Source organism: Benincasa hispida, chromosome 8 (assembly GCF_027475165.1).
Source record: "Benincasa hispida cultivar pf3 chromosome 8, pf3_genome.v1.1, whole genome shotgun sequence".
NCBI lineage: Eukaryota > Viridiplantae > Streptophyta > Magnoliopsida > Cucurbitales > Cucurbitaceae > Benincasa > Benincasa hispida.
In genome coordinates, this window is record NC_143485.1 from 48,021,333 (window position 1) to 48,043,883 (window position 22,551).

Consider the following 22,551-nt stretch of genomic DNA (forward strand, 5'->3'; position numbering starts at 1 on the left):
AGCGTTCAGATTGTTCAGATTGTTGAATAACTCTCCTACTATGTCGAGGCATACTCAACTCTTGAGATGGACGTGATGAGACAACAACAGTTGTTGATGGACCAACTTGATCAACATCTCTTGTTGATATTTCTGTAGCAACTTTGATCATTTCTTGCAATATTAGTTTACTATGAGGTAGATGATTTTTTATATGATCTTTGTCCAAGAATGTAGCGTTTTTCAATACAAATACCTTGTCTTCTTGGGGATCATAAAACAATCATCTTTTTGTTTCTTTGGGGTATTCTACAAAAAGGCATAATTTCAAACGTGTTTCCAATTTCTTAGGATTTTGTACCAACAAATGTGCTGGACAACCCCAGATACAGAAATGGCGTAAACTAGTTTTGTGTCCTTTCCATAATTCATACGGTGTTTCTGAAATACTTTTTGAAGGAACAACGTTTAGTATAAATACTACAGTCTATACTGCATACCTCCCAAAAGGATTGAGGTAACTGAGCATAACTCATCATTGATCGGACCATGTCTAGCAAGGTTCGATTTCTCCTTTCTGCAACACCATTTTGTTGTGTTGTTTCAGGTGCTGTGAGTTGGGACTGAATTCCATGATCTACTAGATAGTTCTGGAATTTTAAATCCATATACTCACTACCTCGATCAGATCGAAGTGTCTTAATTCTTTTACTTAACAAATTTTCTATCTCAGTCTTAAATTCTTTGAACTTTTCAAGAGTTTCAGACTTATGACTGATTAAGTAAATGTAGTCATATCTAGAGTAATCATCAAGAAAACTGACGGAATACTGATAGCCTCCTCGTGCTTTAATTCATCGGATCACATAGGTCTGAATGTATAAGTTCGAGAGGCTCTTTGGCACGAAGACCTTTGTCAAAAAAAGATCTTTTTGTCATTTTTCCCTCAATGCATGATTCACATGGAAGTAAAGAACTATCTTCTAACTAATTTAGATGACTATTTTTTACTAATCTTTCAATCCTATTGAGATTAATGTGACCAAGTCTGAGGTACCAAAGATAGGCGTTAGGAGAAATTTTTCGTTTTTAATTTTGAGTCTCGGTCGTTTTAAACATCTCTACATTTAGAATGGTCTTCGCTTCAGTTAGTTTCAATATGTACAAGTTATTTTCATGTCTTGTAGAACAAATATGAACACCTTTTGAGAAAACAAACACTTCATTAGATTCAAAAGATATTCTGTACATATTTTCTAGCAGACAGGAAATGGAGATTAAGTTTCTTTTCATCTTAGGTACATAATATACATTCCTAAGTAAGATAAAAGACTCTTTAAAAAATAGCTTAACATCTCCCATTGCACGAGCTGAAATGACTTCACTCGTTCCCACCTTGAAAGCCATTTCCCGTTCAGAAAGATCTCTCCACGAACTAGTTTCCTGTAGAAAAGTTCAAAAATGATTAGCGGCGCCTGAATCCAATATCGAGGTAAGGTGAGTATTCTCTACTAGACATGTTTCAACTACTAATAAATCTGATTTACCTTGTTTCGCTTTTTCCGCTTTCTTTTCAGCCAAATACTTTGGGCAGTTACGCTTCTAGTGCCCATCTTCTCCGCAATGGAAACATTTTACTTTAGGAGTTTTGTTTTTGTTTTGCTTTTTCTTAGCAGTGGTTTTCTTATTCCCTTTACCTTTCTTCATTTGTACGGATTTATCTTTTGAAGAAGAATGAACAGACTTTTTGTTATCAGTGGGTCTTGTTCCAAATGATGACCCCTTAAAAAACTTCTTAGATATAGAAATAACATTTACTTCTTTCTCATTAAGTTTCATCATAGACTGATATGTCTGTAACTCGTTCAACAACATAGTTAGATTATAAGTAATTTTGTTCATAACAGCATTTGTTCTGAATGGCAGATAACTCTTCGAGAGAGATTCCAATATCATACTTACTTGACTTGTTTCATCTATCATCACCTCATGAGTCTCAGCAACATTAAAATAGATCATCATATCGAGAACATGTTCTCTAACGTTGGTTCCATCTTTCATGCGAGTAATGTAGACATACTTAATGGCTTCATGTCGAACAGAGGATGACGATTGCCCGAACATCTCCTGAAGCGATGGCATTATCTCACGGGCAGTGGGCATTACCTCATGTTTCTTATTAAGTACATCAGATATACTAACTAAGATATAGGCCCGAGCTTTCTCGTTAACTCTCACCCACCGATCATAGATGTCCCGAACATTTCGGTTCGCTATTGTCCTAGGAACTGGAGGACATTCCTCCATCAACACATCTTAAATCATCCACAACTAATATTGTATTGATGTTGGATTTCCAGTTTGAATATCCTTCACCGTTAAATTTATCGGAAGCTAGCAATTGTATGATTGAATTCGACATTGCTGAAACAATTTAAACAAATTCTATTAAACATGTATTCATCTAAATTCAGTTTTAGAAAAATAATAAAGGACCCAATAAATCTTTATCTATTTGCAATGATACTTTAGTGATTTAGAACAGTTGCTATCGAGGAGCAGTCAAGAATTCCTTCACTGAAGCAAGACAATTCTCGACCAAATACTATATCAGAATAACTCTTTACTCCTATAGTTCTTTTGGTTATCGTTTTTGGTCAAGATCTTTACTAACAATTAGTAATTCTTGTAAGTGTAACCCGCCATTTTCAGATCTTATAGAACAGTATGAATACGCCTCCGAAATAGAAGACAATACCCAAGACGGAACTATAAAACCTTATTCATTTACTAAAGCCTGGGTTATTCTGAATCTTATGTTACAATCCTCTAAGGGGATCGTTGTGGTTAACGGCTAGCTAGTGCCGCTTAAAAATGACAGTAGGTTCAACATAGGAATCTCACGGTTCAAACTAATGGAGGAGACCGTAGGATAATGTTGATACATTTCCTTCACCCACTTACTATGAACTACTTCCCTCATTCACTTTATTATTGACCCATGCAAATACTTTTCAAATGGAGTAGTCGCGGTAAAAGCGACACAAAACCGAGCAAGGATCTTACGGTGTGAACTCTTAAGGACGTGAGAGCTAATAACTATATATCGAATATATTTTTAATCTCTCACTGAAGTGTTCTATATGTTTGGGTATCTATTTACTTAGGTAAAAAACGGCTAAATTTAAACAACCTAAGTCTATATCATTTTTATCCAAGTATAACAACTATATTTGGATATAACCCTACGATGTCTAAGTGTTTAAACCAATTTTAAACCTTACACCGCTCACGCAAGCTCATAAAATCAGTTAACAATGCTCAATCTTTTGGTCATAATCCCCAGGTAGGAGGTGTTACGTAAGCTGTCAACTTAAGTATCCCCAGCCTTAGACAGGTTTATGAACCGATTTGAGTTTCTAACTAAATTTTATAAGGTAACAATCTATTTTAATGGATAAAACTAGTTGTTAACCTATGTGAGCATGTTGTGACTCTTTGTTATGGATTTTAAAATCTAATTCAATTTTATAACAGCATATAAAACTTTAGACATACTAAACATCCACAACATACAACAAAGGCATTCAATATTTAATATAACAATTATATTAAATAAAAGAAACCTTAACATGCATACTATATATTATAACATTTTATAACATACTTTCAATGCATGTAACATGCTTCCTACGGTGGGGTTTTAAATCTATATGGCATACTGTATGCATATACAAGATTTTTAATTATTACATACATCACATGCATAAACAATTAAACACAAACTGATATGGTTTTAGTTTTGGCATAAACAAGCAAACAAAAGCCTAATTATTATAAAACAGCAAGAAACAGCTTCAAAACCGCTTTTGGATCGCTTGAACCGCTCCAAACCGAACCCAAACAGCTTGACTAGAAAATTTTGAACCAAACCAGCCAAAAATATTTTGAGGCTGAACCGGACAGGACCTCAAGAAAATCGATCAAACCGACTGCTCTTGCTCCATGCTCGAAATCTCGCTGAGGCTCATTGTATAGTGTTGACGATTGTCTTGTGCGATCGTCTAGTGTCTGCCTGATCGTGTAGTGCCATCGCCTTGCATCTTCCAACTATCGTGTATCGCCATCGTCTAGCACCAGACAAAGCTACATGATCGCCTAGTGTCTTTCAACTATCGTGTATCGCCATCATCTAGTGCCAAACATAGCTACACGATCGTCTAGCGTCTTCCAACTATTGTGTATCGCCATTATCTAGTGCCGGACAAAGCTACATAATCACCTAGCGTCTTCCAACTATCGTGTGTCTCCATCATCTAGCACCGGAAAAAGTTACACGATCATTTAGTGTCTAACACTTCAACGACGAGATTTGAGAAGAGGCTGAAGAACTGGAATCTGCAGCTCAACCTTCTTCACTTGTTTCTTCAATTACATCTTAATTTCAACTTCAATGACTAAAAATAGATTACAAACTCTTGAGAACACATATAAGCTCATGAATCAAGAGCCAATTACAAATTTAATCAAGAAATCAAAGAGAAATTAATTGCCAAAACTCAAAAAACCATATCAGTGTACCATGTTCATATAACTCATGAAAAACACCCACAACACCAAAATTAAACCAAATTGAGTGCTTAAATGATGCTCTGATACCAACTGTAAGAGTAATCAGCAAGTAGCGAAAGCTACAATAACCAATAAGCACTCTAATTCATTAATTTTGGCAGTAACTAAATCATGCTAATCAATCACAAGAGGGTTTGAAGCCATACCTTTGTAGAACTCCTTGATATCTTGATTCTCAGCTGAAAACTACTTTGAATCTTGTTATGAACCACCTCAAGATCTTCTCGACTATTCTCTTCGAGCTTTAGATTGAGTTGTGGGACTCAAAATCAGCTTGAATGAAAGGAACCTTGGAGAAAAACTCACTGCTACAACCCACTTGAAGAACCACTTCTTCAACACGAATTTTTCAACAAAAACTTTATAGATGCATGCCTCAATTTCACTCCAATCTTCTTTATTTATTGCAAATCTTTCATGCAAAGAAGATGGTTGCATGAGATACAGCTCATGCTTGAAGTTATTGAAGCCAAATATAAGTGGGTTTAGTGTGAGCTAGTTGAAGGTTTAATGGAAAAAACCATAGTTCCATTGTTGTGTTTTTTTTCAAACTAAATGATTTCAAAAAATTGAAAATATTATTAATTTTGTAAAATTAATTTCATAAATTAATTTTGTAATAAAATTAATAAATAATTATTAAATAATTATATTAATTCTAATTAATTTAATATCAAATATTAAATTAATTTTACACAAATTCACCTTCATATATTTAAATCATATTTAAATATAAATTCTCTTATTCCGTTTAATTATTAAAATTAAACGTGTAATTATATCTCATATAATTACTAATTCCTTTAATTCTAATTTGAACGTTTCAAATTAACTTATCATGCTATTCTAAAGTTAATCCATTTACGAGCTAGTAGGGGCGACCTCGCGGACCTACAGATCATGGGTTCCAACGATCCTAGATCAATTGGCTAAAATCATTACACTAAATTAACCCCAATTCGTTAACTAATGGATCATTCCACTAAAGCCCATAGTTGAACTCCCCTCACTGTAGATATATTATGTCCACTCAATATAATCATGATCAGTAAGTTGATCCTTCATAGGTCGTTCGTAATCACAGCTGGGTCAAAATCACTGCTTTACCCCTGCGAATACATCTCGTTCCTTAAGTTTCGAATCAAGTATTTCTCTATCATGAGAAGGGGGACCCGATTGTTCAAGACCTGGAATCAATATTTAAGAGAATAACCTATCTGCTAACTTTAAATCGGGTAGGAGTAAATTTCATCTTGCAGGGCTATGTCCCCAGCTATTCATCCGGTCTTATCTCCAAAATGGAAGGCTTATTGAGCAGTGTTGTTGGATTACTCCCACCCATGCAGATCAAAGGATAATCTCGAACAAACAGGAGTTTATAGCTAGTTCAGGATTAAGATCGAGTTATCCTAAGTTACTTAAAATGAAATAGTCAGTTTTAACAGTAAACGGTCATTATAAAGAAAAGTGACTATTTCATGGTCCAGTCCATATGCAAACTCATTGCATAAGATGCCTCCACTCACATGTCTCTACATGAATTATATATGGATCACATCATTTGCATCACCTACAAAATGGGCCACATCCAATAATTTTACCAGGATGAGATACCCAATTTCATCCATATACTTATTAGACCATTTAGGCTATAGCTATTAACTTGATCCTGTTTACATCACCATATAGAGTTAAAGTATTCACAGTCACTACAAGAAAAATGAGTTCTCTCGATGCTTAAATAGAGCGTTGGGATTTAGGTCATCGGGAGAGATCGTCTCTCCTGACGATGTAAAGGCCCGTCGGGAGTTCCCGAAGAACTCTCGATGCCATAATGGATTGTCGGGAGTTCTCAGGGAACTCCCGACGATTAAAATAGGCGTTGACGCCATTTGGTAGCCGTTGGGAGTTCCCGAGGAACTCCCGACAGCTCTCCTGACACCCTCGGGCGGTGTCAGGAGAGGGGTCTGGTTTAAACTAGACCCCTCCTTCCCTATCTTCCCCCATTTTTTAACCAGACCCCTCCTTCCCTATCTTCCCCCATTTTTTCCCTTATTTTCCCAAAACCCTAACCCATCTCCCCTAACCAGCGCCGCCTCTCCCTCTCAAATTTTCCCCCTACCACCGCTCCTTCTCTCATTTTCCTCATTCTTCTTCACCATTCTTCCTCCCTCTCCCCATTTTCCCATCCTTTTACACGTTGCCGCCGCCCTCACCGCGCCGCCTCTCCTCTCCCTCCCTCTCCCATTTTTCCCCCATTTTTCTGCCGCCGCTTCTCCCTTCTGTCAGTAGATGCAATCAACTACCCGCCACTGCCGTAGTCTCCTCGTCTCGTTCAGCCACCATCGCTGCCGGTAATCTTCTCATTTTATTTTATCCTGTATATTTATTTAAATCATTATTTCACATCCTTTTGTACAAATTTATGTACATATTATATTCGCTTTTGTTAAGATCTCGTCAATTTTTCATAATATATTTGTTTTACAATTCTCTGAAATTGTTGAGAGTAATTTTATAACGAACATGTCATAATTCGTTAAAGATAAACATTATAAAATTCTTTTAAGTTTCAAGTTGATTATAACACTATGTTTATGTCTACAAAATGATATAATGTTGGTTATTTGAAGCCTAAGCATGTATGATTTAACATTTCGAACTTTCCTTGAAAGGAGAAAGAAAATTAGTACATAGATACTATGTGCTATTTTTAATATATGAACTTTTTTATGCTTATATGTTTGTGTCTAATAAATTTATAAATCTAAAAAATATAAAATAAATCTTTAAACCTCCAATTTGGTACTTAATAGGTCCTTAACACATTTAATATTTTAAAAATGTTTAAAGAATCTACTAGACATAAACCTAATTTTTGTGTCTAATAGAAAATTGAACTTTAAATTTTGTGTCCAATAGGCTTGTAAATTTTAGAAGATGTTGAATAGATGAAAGGCCTATATTAGACACAAAATTGAAAGCTTGGAGACGTACTAAATAAAATATTTGAAAGTTGTTCAGACAATTTAAACGGTCTAGGGACCTCTGTGTTTATTTTGCCTTAAAAAATGAAAATTATGGAACTCAATGCTTAATAATACTTTATACTTTGTCCTCTAATCCAGGTTATTGTTTTGGATTACAAGTTGGTCAGAAAATATTTATTTTTAAGGATGAATAAAGAATGGATTAAACTAAAGAATAAGTTATTAGTGGAGTATAGAGAAGGAGTATCACAGTTCTTAGATATGGCAAGGTTTCATGTTAATGATTTCGGACGAATAAGATGTCCATGAAGAATTGTATGAATTCAATTTGGGAAAAGATAGATATTATGGAACGACATCTATTAACATATGGAATATCTCCCTCATATTGTGAATGGGTATATCATGGAGAGCCAGTAAACTTATCTAGAAGTCATACAAGTCATTCAATACAGGATGTTGAAGTAAATAGTATAGAGAATAATGCTGTCAAAGAAAATGAGATGTTGAATCTTATAAATGATTTACAAGTTTCAATTGAAAACGAAAATGCAAATGAAGGAAGGATTGAGAATAAAATGTCTATTAATGGTCAAGAAAGAGATACCACGAACTTATTCGAGGATTTAATGACTGAAGCACGTAATGAATTATACCCTGGTTGTTCACAATTTTCGTCCTTGAACTTTTTAGTGAAGTTGATGCATATCAAAGTTCTCAACGGCTGGAGTCATTTAACATGTTGTTTGAATTGTTAAAAGCAACGTTTCCAGCTGGCACCTTTATACCTACTTCCTTTTATGAAGCCAAGCGAAAATTGCGTGATTCAGGCCTAGGTTATGAGTCTATTCATGCGTGCAAATATGATTGTGTATTATATTGGAAAGAGTTTGCAGATTTGCAACAATGCCCTATTTGTGGTGAGTCTCGATACAAAGTTAATGATGGAAAGGGTAAAAAAATACCACATAAGGTATTGCGTCATTTTCCATTGATACCGAGATTAAAACGATTGTTTGCATCAAAAGAAGGCACTTTTGACATGAGATGGCATAAAGGTACGCGAGTTGAAATGGAGGATGTATTGCGACATCCAGCTAATGTAGAGGGGTGGAAACATTTTGATCGTGAATTCCCTCATTTCGCTTTAGATCCTCGAAATGTTTGTTTGGGATTAGTTTCAGATGGCTTCAATCCGTTTGGAAATATGAGCACTTCTTATAGTATGTGGCCTATGGTGATAATTCCTTATAATTTGCCCCCTTGGAAATGCATGAAGGAAACAAACTTCTTCATATCTTTGCTTATACCTGGTCCAAAATCTCCTAGAAAGGAAATTGATGTTTACTTGCAACTGTTGATTGAAGAGTTGAAAGAGTTGTGGACAATTGGTGTGCGAACTTATGATTCTGTTGCTAGTGAGTTTTTTCAACTATATGCTACCTTATTATGGACGGTTAATGACTTCCCTGGGTACGGTGACTTATCTGGGTGGAGTACAAAAGGTTATCAAGCTTGTCCAATATGCAAAGAAGATAACTCGTCCTTCGGGATAAGAGGGAAAATATCATTTATGGGACATCGACGTTATCTTCCAGAGAATCATAGTTGGCATCGAAGTAGACAACATGATGGAAAAGTTGAACGTAGACGTCCCCTAGTCTTAATGAATGGAGAAGAGATATTACAACAAATAAATACGCTAAACTTTTCTGTGCTTAGCAAACATCCATCGAAGCAAGATAAAAAAAGAAAGCGAATTCTAAACTGGACTAAAAAAAGTATTTTTTTCCAACTTCCATATTGGTTCAGACTATTGTTACGACATAAATTGGATGTAATGCATGTTGAAAAAAATATATGCGACAATTTGGTGGGCACAATGTTAAATATTGAAGGAAAAACAAAGGATATAACGAACGCTCGATTAGATTTACAAGATTTGAAGATAAGAAAGGACCTACACTTGATACAGGTCGATAATGGATTTGTAAAATGACACGCAGCATACGCATTAACAAATGGTGAACGGATTTCGTTTTGTAAGTATTTGAAATCAGTGAAATTCCTTGATGGATTCGTGTTTAACATATCACGATGTGTGAACGACAAAGATGGAAAAATATCGGGGCTGAAAACACACGACTGTCATGTGTTGCTTCACAGACTACTCCCTATTGGTATTCAAGCATACCTACCGAAGAACGTATCCACTACTATTGTTGAGTTGTGTACATTCTTTCGCGAATTATATGCAAAGACTATATGTGTAAGTGATTTGAACAGACTACAAGCAGACATCATAGTCATACTTTGTAAATTGGAGAGAATATTCCCACCTGCCTTTTTCGATGTAATGGTACACTTTGCAGTTCATCTACCATATGAAACCAAAGTGGTGGGTCCAGTTAGTTATAGTTGGATGTATCCTATTGAAAGAAGTTTACGAACATTAAAACAATTTGTACGCAACAAAGTACGTCTCGAGGGGTCTATAGCGAAAGCATATGCAATGAATGAATCATGGAACTTCTGCTCACGATATCTAAGTGGGGTTGAAACAAGATTCAATAGAGATGAACAAAATGATGATAACATTCCCGATCACGAGATATTTGGTGAATTTGAATTATTTAAGCAGAGGGTATGACCATTAGGGGCGCCAACTTTACAGACGCTATTAGTGGAGGAAAATCGTATTGCACATTGGTACATTCTCATCAATTGTAAAGAAATAACAAACTATCGCAAGTACATTTCAAACTTTTTCCTTTTCTAAATTCTAGGGTATCTCCTTTGATATAACATTTAAATGATCAATTTTGTAGGCAACATTTGAGGTTAATTAGTCATGAAGCTCAAAGCACCTCTGACTTATATATAACACATCAACGCAAATTTCCTGATTGGTTCAAATCTCAGGTATACATTGTCATTTTGTAGGCAATAGTTGAGGGATGATTCATTTTTCGTAGTCATTTTTAATGTATAATTAATTATCAGGTTCTACAACGGCGCAAGAGAGAAGATATCTCTGATGATTTCTTTTCACTTGCAATGGAACCTTCGTTTGAGGTGCGCTCTTACAATGGATGCATTATTAACGGGGTACGGTTTCACACTGTAGAGCGTGATAATCGTCGAGCTACACAAAATAGTGGAGTCCTAGTGGCCGGGAAGATCAGTGAGAACACAAGTGTGGATAACAATTTCTACAGTGTTGTAGACGAAGTATTAGATTTCCAATATGCGAACAAAAGACGTGTTTTCTTGTTGAAGTGTAGATGGTTTGACACAGATAACAACAAAAGTAATAAGACACATGTGGATTTAGTAACAAATCAATCAATACATCACACTTTTGGTATATCGATGAGCCTTTCATCTTTGCTACCCAAGCACAACAAGTCTTTTACATTGATGACATCAAACATGGTAGCAATTGGAAGTTGTTCAAGTAGTCCAAAATAAACGAATATGGGATGTACCAGAAGTGGATGATGTTGAAAACGCACAACTAGATTTACTAGAAATTGTTGGTGGTGTCTGAGTGGATGAAACCATTGAGGAGGTTACTTTATGCAGAGTTGACGTTGATCCTACAGTTGTGAAAAGACCAATTATTGTACATGGCGATCATGACTTCATAAACGATGATGATGAAGAACAATTATCTTCCAATAACAGTTCAAGTGTTGATGAATAATTTGAATTAGATTACGATGATGAGTAATGATGTATCTACTCAATTCTCTTTTTCTCTAGCTTACACGTATTTATTGTTAATTTAATATTGTTTTTTCTTTTTTGTGTTTGTGTAGATACGATGTCAACCCCTAATAGGCAATAGGAGGTTGATGAAGAATTCCAGGAGATATATCTAAGCAACACGGTATCTTCTGTGGGTGATACTTTAGGTTAGTATATTTTGAAATATATTCTGTTAACTAAAATACATCATAAACTGTTTTAAATTTTTTATTCTTCAGATAGTAGCTTAGCATCCACTCGGAAGAAATGAGAGCATTCGTGGAACATCGAGTTGGAAAAATACGTCAAAAACATGGGAGAATTACAATCGTGATTAATGAGGGGGAGACGAAACCGATATCTCAACATTCGGTACGATTTAGTAATGCGATCGGCGTCGCCATGAGATCTGCATTTCCAATACGTTTTTGTACTTTTGCTGAGGTTCCAAACGAGTTCATAGAATTGGCTAAGAGTCAATTATTGATAAGTAATTATAAGTTTATTCTTTTACAGTCATGAACATCATCTATGCTAATTCTTCCCTCCCTCTTTTGTAGGCTCATTTCGAACTTGATCTGTCCAGTCAACGACTTAACCGTTTTATAGAACATCAAATGCAAAACTTCTTCAAAGAATTTAGAGCAGATTTGCACAGACATTACAGAAAATGTGGAGATCCTCAACAAGCACGTGCCAATTTGCCTAGTTGGCTTAAAAATAGGCCAAAAGATTGGTACTTTTTGTATGACCGCTTCGAAAGTGAAGCGCTTCAGGTAGAATATTTATGGCGCGTATCATTTGCTGCATTACTAATACGTCACACAATTGACATATTTTTTTTCTTCAAATGTAGGAAATGTCTGTGACGAACAGGAAGAATAAAGAGAAATTACCGTTCGACCATGTAGGTGGATCGAAGTCATTCCTGAAAATTCAGGCAACGTTGCAGGCAAAGAAGGGTCGAGAAATAGGACGTGTTGACCTATTTAGGGAAACACACTCTAAAGGTGGTAAGTTTGTGAACGAGGCAGCTGAAAATGAACATGTAACATTTTTTGCTTTACTATCGTGTTTTTTTTTCACTCTTAACTTTAGTCGCTCGTTCTTACCCATTTAATTATTATGTCTAGCATCAAATGTTGGAATTACAATCCAGGCCCACTCTAGAAGGTTCTCAACCAATAATAGGGGATGAAATCTGTGAGACGGTTTTGGGTAGACAACCTGGATATTCAAAAGGCCTAGGTTGGGGCCCTAAACCTAAGTCAAGAAGGAGTAGCATCTCATCAAGCTCGTCATCTACTCAAGGAACGGAGGCGGGAATGGAGGAATTGAGAGCCAATTTCCAACAGTCTTAGTCGAGGATTAAAGAACTTGAAGACGTTTAGAAAAAAATGCAAGGGGATCATGCAAGACAAATGGAAGAAATGAAAAAAATGATTGAAGACATGATACGAGCACATAGAGGAGACTCATCAAATTAGGTATGATTACTACATTATTTCGTTGTCTAATATGTTGCTATCCTGCAATTATGGTAGCAAAGTAGTTATATCTTAAATAGCTTTATGATAATTAAAGAATTGTTGGCTATCCTGCAGTTATGGTAGCCAAACAACTAGATTTTGATATGTTTTTTGTTGGCTATCTTGTGTATTTATGAATGTTTACGAAGTTTAATGTGTTGGGGGGAAGGGGGAGGGGTGTTGAGATTAGGTTAAACCATTTTTGGGACAAATTTGAGTTTTATGTGTGTTGGCCATTGTTTACTCGTTTTGTGTGTTTTTTATATTCGGGAGGTTCCATGTTTATCGTGGGGGGTGGGTACAGTTTCATTACACCCATCTTATCCTTGAACTTGGCTATCTTGTGTATTTATGAATGTTTACGAAGTTTAATGTGTTGTGGTGGTGGTGGGGAGGGAGGGGGGGATTGAGATAAACCATTTTGGGGACAAATTTGAGTTTGTGTTGGTCATTGTTTACTCGTTTTGTGTGTTTTTGATGTTCGGGAGATCCCATGTTTGTCGTGGGGGTGAGTAGAGTTTCATTACACCCGTCTTGTCTTTGAACTTGGCTATCTTGTGTATTTATGAATATTTACGAAGTTTAATGTGTTGTGGTGGTGGTGGGGGGGGGGGGGGGGGGGGGGGGGGGGTGGGGGGGGGGTGTTGAGATAAACCATTTGGGAACAAATTTGAGTTTTATGTATGTTGGTCATTGTTTACTCGTTTTGTGTGTTTTTTATGTTCGGGAGGTTCCATTTTTGTTGTGAGGGGTGGGTAGAGTTTCATTACACCCGTCTTGTCCTTGAACTTGGCTATCTTGAGGCGTTTTGTGTGTTTTTTATGTTCGGGAGGTTACATGTTTATCGTGGAGGGTGGGTAGAGTTTCATTACCACCCGTATTGAAATTTGAACGTGTTGTGGATGTTTATTGATATAACATTTGAATGTTTTTGTTTTATTGTAAAATGCTGTTCGGAGATAAGCTGAGACAATTGTTAAAGATGCTGTGTTCGAGACGTGTTCTAGATGTTGTTTTGATTTTATTTCTTTTATGTATTTATGATATGAATGTTTATGAAATTCTAGTATCGACTTTGTTTGGATATTGTACTTTTTTATTTACTTGTTATAATATGGACTTCATTTTCGTTTTTTTAATTATGTGAATCTTTATTTGGCTTAATATGTTTTACAATTTTTCAGATCAAATTTTAAAAAATTGCAAATGATATATTAAATTTTAATACTCTCCATGCATATAGCATCTCCCGACGCTTTAAATAAAATCGTCGGGAGTTCGGGAACTCTGGACGCATAGAACAACCGTCGGGAGTTCAGGATCTCCCGACGCACTTTAAAACTGTGTCGGGAGTTATTGGGGGAACTCCCAACGCACAAACGGCGTCGGGAGTTATGGGGGAACTCTCGATGCACATGTAGGGCATTGGGAGTTCTAAGAACTAGCAACCCCATATATTAGGCGTCGGCAGTTCTTGGACTCCCGACGCCCTATATGTGCGTCAACAGTTCCCCCATAACTCCCGACGTCGTTTTAAAGTGCGTCGGAAGATCTTCTCCGATGGGTTTCTTCCGACCAAACTCCCGACGACCGTTTATTCGTCGAGAGAGGCTCTCCCGATGAATTTTCCACACCTTTTCGACGAAATGTGACGTCGGGAGAAGTCAGATTTCTTGTAGTGAGTATAGCGATGGATATGCTTATTAGATTTTCATAATAGAATGCAAAATAAACAACTTTATTGAATAAATTAGTCAATAATATTTTATTGATAAATAGAATGTTTAACACGAACTGCGAGTTCTAGGACATTCCCAACAAGAACAACCTTTCTGGTCTTGCCCCTGAGATGGAGGCTTATTGAGCTAGCGATTTTGAGTTAAGCCTCACCTATGCAAATCTAAGGATAATACCAAATAAACAGTTCATAGTTCGCTTAGGATTAAGATCGAGTTACCTTGGTCATCTAAGCGAAATAGTCAATCTTAAATAGTAAATAACATTATAAAGTAAAAGTGAATTTATAGATTCAATAACAACTTTATTGAAGTAATGTCAAATAACATCTTTATTGATAATAGAATATGTTTAAGAAGTTTTAGGATATACAAAAGCAATAAAGTGATACTCTCCCTATTTCACACGGTAGGCGTAGGCCTCTGGCTGAACCACTTAACCTTCTTGTGTTCTCTCTTCTTCTTCTCTGGCTATCTTCTTGTTCTTCTTTGCATCCTCTACTCGTTTCTGGTTTCATGCAAGTGAATCTCTGAAGGCTTGAAGATCGAATTCACCATCTCTTCTCCAAAACCCTCAAGAACTCAGAAGTTCAAGGAAGGAAGGAAACTACTCTTGAAAAACCATATGATTCACACTGTTTTCTTTCTTTGTCTGATTGACAAGCTGAAAAGAATAATCAGCTTTAGCTGATACGTGGCAGATAAGGAAGGCTGAAGAAAAACTTTCCTAAATCCACTATCTCGTTTATGTTGGGCTGAGGCTTCAAGATTGGAGTTGAGCTGATTACATTGATCAATTTTGTGTCTGCGAAAGAGAAAATAGATTAGTTGTTTGGGCTACACACAGGAAACTTTGGGTGTGTGTGCTATGGAAGGAAAGAAGAAAATCTAGAACATACATTTTTTAAATGTAAGAGGGAAAAAAGTGTTTGGAGGTTGTTAAATCATCCCATGATCGGTGCTGATTTTCATGATCTATCAATCCTAGATGTATGTTGTACAGTGGCGGAAATGGGGGGTTTCGATTTGGCGAGTTTTTGTGTGGGATGTTGGAGTGTATGGGATGATCGTAACTCAATCAACCGGGGGATGAAGGTGTGTGATGTTGGGTTGAGGGTGGCGGGAGTCATGGAGTTCATTGGTGAGTTTCAAAATTTATAGTGGTAGTCTGGTTGCATGGGTGTAGGTGATAGAGAAGGGAGGAGGGAGTCGGAGAGTCGGTCTGCATGTGAGGAGAAATGGAAGCCGCCGGATGGAGGAGTGATGAAATTAATGTTGATACTTCTCGCGTTATGGAAGTCAGAGTGGAGCTGGGAGCAGTACTTCGTGATTCTCAGGGAACTACTCTGATGGCTTAGTTGAAGTTTCAGAGAGGATGAATTTTCAAGGTCGATTTTCTCTATTTCTTGCTATATTTTGGAGATGACAATAGCCATCATTTATACACGATTTTGCCCTAATTTGGCCTAAAAAATAACAAATAAAAATGGGGAAAATCAATTATACATATGTCACAAGGAGAAAGGGGAAGGAATAATTTGTTTTCACAAATTCTTAACCGATTCGGAATCTGGCCAAATTGATTTTCGTGACGCTTCCATCCTCCGTGGCACATATTTGCTGAGTTGATGATGAGCTGGTGGACGTTGACTCTTTGACCTACTCCACCATAGACTTCTCCCTAATATCGCACTCAAACTAGAGGGACCTTCAACCACTCCAAGTTTAGAGCGAAAACGGTAGAATTGAGAGTGACTTGTCGGTTTTGTTAAGCAGTCAGCCAACTGACCTGAAATAGGAACATAAAATAATAGATACAATAGCTAACGGAAAAGACTATAAAAAACCTTTCATAGCCTTTTTTATGGTCCTAGCGGCTTATGTTATTAAAAGTCTGAGACTTTTTATAGGCTTTTTGTATAGCTATAATGGAGGCTATAATAGAATATGGAGATATAGTATGTATACATGGCTAAGAAAACATTCAATAATTAGTCATTAAAGCTATCTTTAACATATAATAGCTTGCTCGCAATGCTATCCTTATTATATAATAACATTTTCTTAATGCTTTATTTGACATATGATAACCTTTTTTTAAGGCTATTATATCATATACATAGCTTTAATCTTATGTTATAACAAACAACATTGAAACGCTTGTTTTAAATTAAATAGACATATGAAATAATTCACATTGTATGCATTAAATACAATGATTTCCTTTCATTATTGAAATTTAGTAATAATTTTACATTAGAAACTAAAAATATTATCCAATAATACAAAAAATACATCAAATGTAATTTTCAACCATACAAGGTTCACAAAATACAAAATTCATCAAGTTTTGAGGATTATAATATCATGGAATTAAGCTTCCATCTTTGATCTTCATCTACCTATATAAAAACTAAATTAGCGTCAGATTGGTTCCCAAAACCACAATTGAATGTCAAAACTAAATAAAAAGTACATAATTGTCATTTTGACTCTTAAAACAACCTAGAAATATGTGGTTCATTAATATTCAACAAAGTTACATAAACACAATTATTAAACCTCTAAATTCATGAGCCTGTCATTCATTTTAGCTATTCTCAATGTCACAAATATATATAAGCATTGGTCAGGAAGGATAAGTTGACATTAAACTTCATACATCATTGAAATAATAAATGTCACAGCAATAATAATACAAGCAATGGTCATGAACTCTAAACATATGAAAATAATAGTAAAATAGAAACAAAGGCACAATGAATAAATATGTTAAATACAAATTCAGAGCAATATGTAAAATATGGAGATGTTTTATAAGTCTAATAATAGATTGAAATTGACAATAAAGTAAAGTGTAACTTATTTGCCCATTAAGAAAAAAAGCAAAAAATAAGCATGACAAACATGCTAAAATAATACTTTCCTACCTGTGGTTCATTGACAAAAAGATTCCAATCTTGTCTATAGTCACGAACCTAGAAATAATACTCATGGTATAAACAGAGCAATAAACAATTGAAGGAAAGAAGAGATAGTGTAGAATAAGAGAGCAGATGTAATACCTGGACCTTCACAGAAATAGTGTAGAATAAGAAAGAGGAACTCATAATTAAAGCCTTGGAAGGAAAAAGTTTGGCTAAGTCCCTAAACTATACCTTGGAGTTAAGAATACTTGATGGAAACCTAAGCTGAAAAAATTGAAAGCATAAATTTTGGCTAACTATTAGAACCATGCTTTGGAGGTGGCATCAAATAGTCACCTTTAGTAGTCAAGAAAATGACTAAGTATTAAGATCATGTGGTTGACATAGGAATAAATGAGGAGTTGGTCTAGGTAAGGAGAGGAGAAGAAAAGTGTAGCTAAATAATTCACGAGTTAGAAACATTGTAGGTTAAAGCTAGAAATTTATCTAAGTGTTTAAACTATGCTTTGAGCCTAAAATTGGTCTGGAAATGGAGGAAAACAAATTGGTTGTGTTGGGGGACAAGGTAAACGCCTAGGCCAAGGAAGAAGGAGGAAATTTGGCTAAGTATTAAGTATGAAATGAGTCATCTCGGAGTTAGAAGCACAACTGGAAATGGTAGAAACCTTGGATGTAACTCTGGGATAGAAATGCTAATTTGGACGCAAGTTAGGGCAACTCTAGCAACTCTGGATAGGTCAAATGTCTAGGGAGAAGAATTGGTTAAGTGTTTGACAACCATGCATTGAAATTTGCACAACCAAAGTGAGGAAATAGGTTGGACGCATAGTGTGAGGGTGGTGAATGTATGGTGTGTTAAAGCTGGAAATTTAGCTAAGTATTGGAAGTTAGAGTTGAACGCGTAGCCACTAGAGAAGTCGAGATGTGACTAAGTGTTTAGACTATGCTTTGGAGGGGGGTTGAGAGACTTAGGAGAACCTCTTAGTGGTGAAATTAGGGGTACAAAAGTTGGAAAAGAAAAAGTGAATGCATGGGACATTCATGGGTGAGAATTTGACTAAGTGTTGGACAACTTGTTGGATACACACCCTAGTAGGGGCATGTTGGATGCCTAGGGTGTGGAAAATAAGTATTTGGATGCATGTTTTGAGAAGGAGGCACAATTGGATGCATGTTAGAAGAGGAATTGGGATATGCTTGCACTAGTTGGGCCAAAAATCTAAGTAGGAGGTGGCTAAATTGGAGGTGGACACCTTAAGAAGTTAAGTGGCAGCATAACGTGAATTTGACTAAGTGTCAAAGCATGAGGTGGATGCCCAAGGTACTATGTGGAGTATGCAAAGTGTAGAAATGACACTTCAAAAGAGAATCATGTGTTGGCCTAAGGTAGGAGGAGACATCTAAGCTTCTCATGCAAGTAGGAGGTATAAAAGGCTAAATGTTGGACCTTGCATGAGGAAGACACTTGGATTTTCTTGAACTAGGTGGTGTCATGCATTGAGAGCTTGAGGTGATGATGAGGATGGTTTTCTAAAAGTCTATAAATACCACAAAGGGGCATCATTTCCCATCACAACTCAAAGTTCTCCTAAAAGAGACTAAAAAAGGACAGTGTTGGAGGAATTAAGGTTCCGAGGGTAGGGCATGCATTGGAATGGACCAACCATGCATCCCTGAAGGTGTCCAAGCATCCAAAGTGCTGCCTGGGTGTTGAGATCAACCCAGGCATTGGGAAAAGTTCTCACAGCATAAAGTCTTGTTGTTGCACCAGTTTCAAACGAAGAGTTCTCACAAACTACTTGTGCAAATCAGGTGACTCTTGAGCTAAAATCTCAGAAATTGAGTGTAGTTTATGTGTGAGGGTTTCCGCAAGGAAAATATAAGAGAAAGGTGGAGTAATCTTGAGCTCCTAAACTCTTGCGTTGGAATTTGAAGCTCAAATTTTAAGGTAAGTAACTGAAGACATTTTAAAACAAGTTTTTCGAAGGAAGTGTCTCAAAATGAGGTCTGGAATAATGAGTAATTTGAGCTTGAAAATGAATCTGGAAATTAGGGTTAAAAAAACCAGGGAACTTTGAAAGAGAGAAAGGTTCCAGCAAAATAAGGTGAGTGACTCTAAATGCTTTATGAACTTTTTATGAATGTTTTAGTTGTGATCCTTGACGATAGTATAGCTCTATGTGCACATAGGACAAGTTTAAAGGTTAGGATAAAAGGGTTGAGCAAAAGGGATTCTCCCTTAGACAAGGCTAGGTTAAAGGGTTGAGAAAAAGGGACTCACCCTTAAAAGAAGAATAGTGTGAAGGGTTGAGCAAAAGGGTCTCTCCCTCAAATATAGATTAATTAAAAGGTGATAGCAAAAGGGTCCACACCTTAGTTTAGTTTATGATTGGGAGTTGAGCACAAGGTCTCTCTCTCAGCTAATGATATGCTTAGATATGATATATTAGAAGATTATATGAAAGCTAGGTTAACGAATGGAGATGAAAAAAAGGTGTCCCTCCCAACTGAGGATCAGAATAGCTATGCCTTCCAGATGTCGGGGCTATGCTTTAAAAAAGAGATAAGTTTAAGTTATACAGACATGATATGCTTGTCTAGTACTCAGTTCAGTTATTAGCTTCCAGTTTGTGCATGAGTTTTATGTTATGTTATAAGTCGCTCACTGAGTTTTTTGAAGCTCATTCTTTTCTTTCATGTTTTACTTCCCAGGTAGCGAAAGATGAGGAGTTCCAGGGTGCTGCTAAGGTCAAAGTCTGCCATGCCATAGCTACACTTTCGGATTTAGGTTGTTGATGTAAACATTTGTAGTTAAGTCTGGAAGTTGTATATGAAGGAACTCTAAATCTAGAGAACCTATGAGCAGAAGAGGATCATTCCAAACTCCATTGGGAAAAATCATAAACATTTACAATCGTACATAAACGATTATGCAATAAAGATAAGTTACAGCGTGCTTCTTAACAAAGTTACAAGGGATCAAGAAGACAATACCTTTGAAGAACCCTTTCTTCACGTATTTCCCTCGATCGTTCAGTAACGCATAAACAAGCACGAACTCAACGAGCGACTAGAACTTTCTTAATCACCAGCTAGTAAAACTCGATCTTGGATCCTCGAATAGAATAAGACACCATCATAAGATTACCTTGGTATTCTCGGTGTGAGAATCTAGGAGTTGTGGCCTTTGTATGATTTTGAATAAATGGAAGGAGGAATGTGAATGAGGAAACGATCCAGTATGTGATGGACAATCCTATAGAGGAAGAAGTCTATCGTATAGACTTGATACTCGATTGTATAGGCTCTGTAAAGCTATCGTGTAGTAAAACTGCTTTTACTCGATAGTGAATTATGTGAGACGTTTCGATTGAATGATTTGAAAAACTATTTCTCCTTTTATCTCATAGTTACCATAAAACCATGTAAAACCGTCCACGAAGGTAGTTATTGGAGAAAATAAAAATTAGTTATCTCATAGTTAATAAATTATAAATAAATATAATAACTAACTTATCATATTATATTTATAACCTATAGTTTTAATATTGCATCATATGAAACATATGAACCATAGTTCTTTTTTCTCTTTTTATGGCATTTAATATAAATCATATTTATATTAATTCCTCCAAACAAATAATGTATCAAATACACCATATTAATTATATCATATATAATCGAATTAATTTAATTATATCATATATAATAAAATTTCATCTTGTTAATTTGAATATTTCAAACTAACCTAAAAACTGATTCTCAACATGAATCCATTGAGCTACCAAGCGGACCTTATAGACCTGTAACTTGAAGCTCCAACAGTACATCAATAGTTGACTAAACTCTTTAATTGCGATATCCACCATCCGTTAACTACCACGCACTTCACTAAAGATTAATAGCTGCACTCTTCGCACTACAGATATATTTCTGTGTCTATTAGAAATAACCAATCAACAGTATGATGACCCTTCAAAAATCGCTCGTAAGTACAGCTAGGCCAATTTATCGTTTTGCCCCTGTAGTTACATCTAACTCTTTAAGTACTACTGATTCCTCTAATGAAAAATAAATCATAGTCCCACCATGACTAAATCCTTCTCGAGCCAAAAGAAGGTGTGGAATCACATTGTTCAAGTCCCGGAATCAGTCCTTAAGGGAGAAATTTATCTACTTACCCCTACTTCGGGGAAGGAGTGAATTCCATCTTGTGTAGCTGAGTTTCCAACTCCCTAATCAGATGAACCTCAAATGGTAGGCTTGTTGAGTTGACGATCTGGCCACTCTCACACATACAAATCAAAGAACCGGCCTCATAGGCAGGAGTTCACAACTCACTCAGGATTAAAGCCATATTACTTATGGTCATCCTAGTGAAATGAAAGCCTCAATTATGAACAACGTTATATAACGAGACTAAATATTTCGTGGTCTGTTCTTATACAAATTCTTTTGTATAGAGTATCCCCACCCACATGTCTAATACATGAATGATCAGGATCAGATCATTTGTAGCATTTCATTTGTAATACCTACAAAGCGGGCCACACTCATAGTGTCACCAGGATAAGGTATCCCTCCTTTATCCATATACTACAAACTATTTAGGTTATCACTTAAAGCACGATCCATTTGTATGTCTCCACATACATGCTTAAGTTACAACGATAACCATGGATCTTAGTTTATTGGTTTGCAGTTAATGCAACTAAAATATCTCACATTTTATAGACTGAAGTGAATAAAATATCATATATTATAAATCACAATGTGTTTGTTCATATATGTGTTTACAAACTATAAGACCCTACGAGATTAGGGCATTAACCCCAACAGTATAAGTGTTATACTATTGTAATAAAGTATGTTTAGCCAAACAATTATTGCTTATTTACTTGGCTTTGAAAGTATCTAAGAGATAAGGTTCAAATGGGCAATAGGTATCACAAAAGAGTGGTATCTACCATCTTCACGTCTTCTCTTCTTCCCGGTTTGAGAGGTGGGC

General features: G+C 36.0%; 1 pseudogene; it reads left to right on the forward strand.

Moving 5' to 3' along the window:
- Positions 1 to 8,643: 8,643 nt before the first annotated feature.
- LOC150034639 (uncharacterized) lies at positions 8,644 to 12,838 on the forward strand (annotated as a pseudogene).
- The last annotated feature ends 9,713 nt before the right edge of the window (positions 12,839 to 22,551 follow it).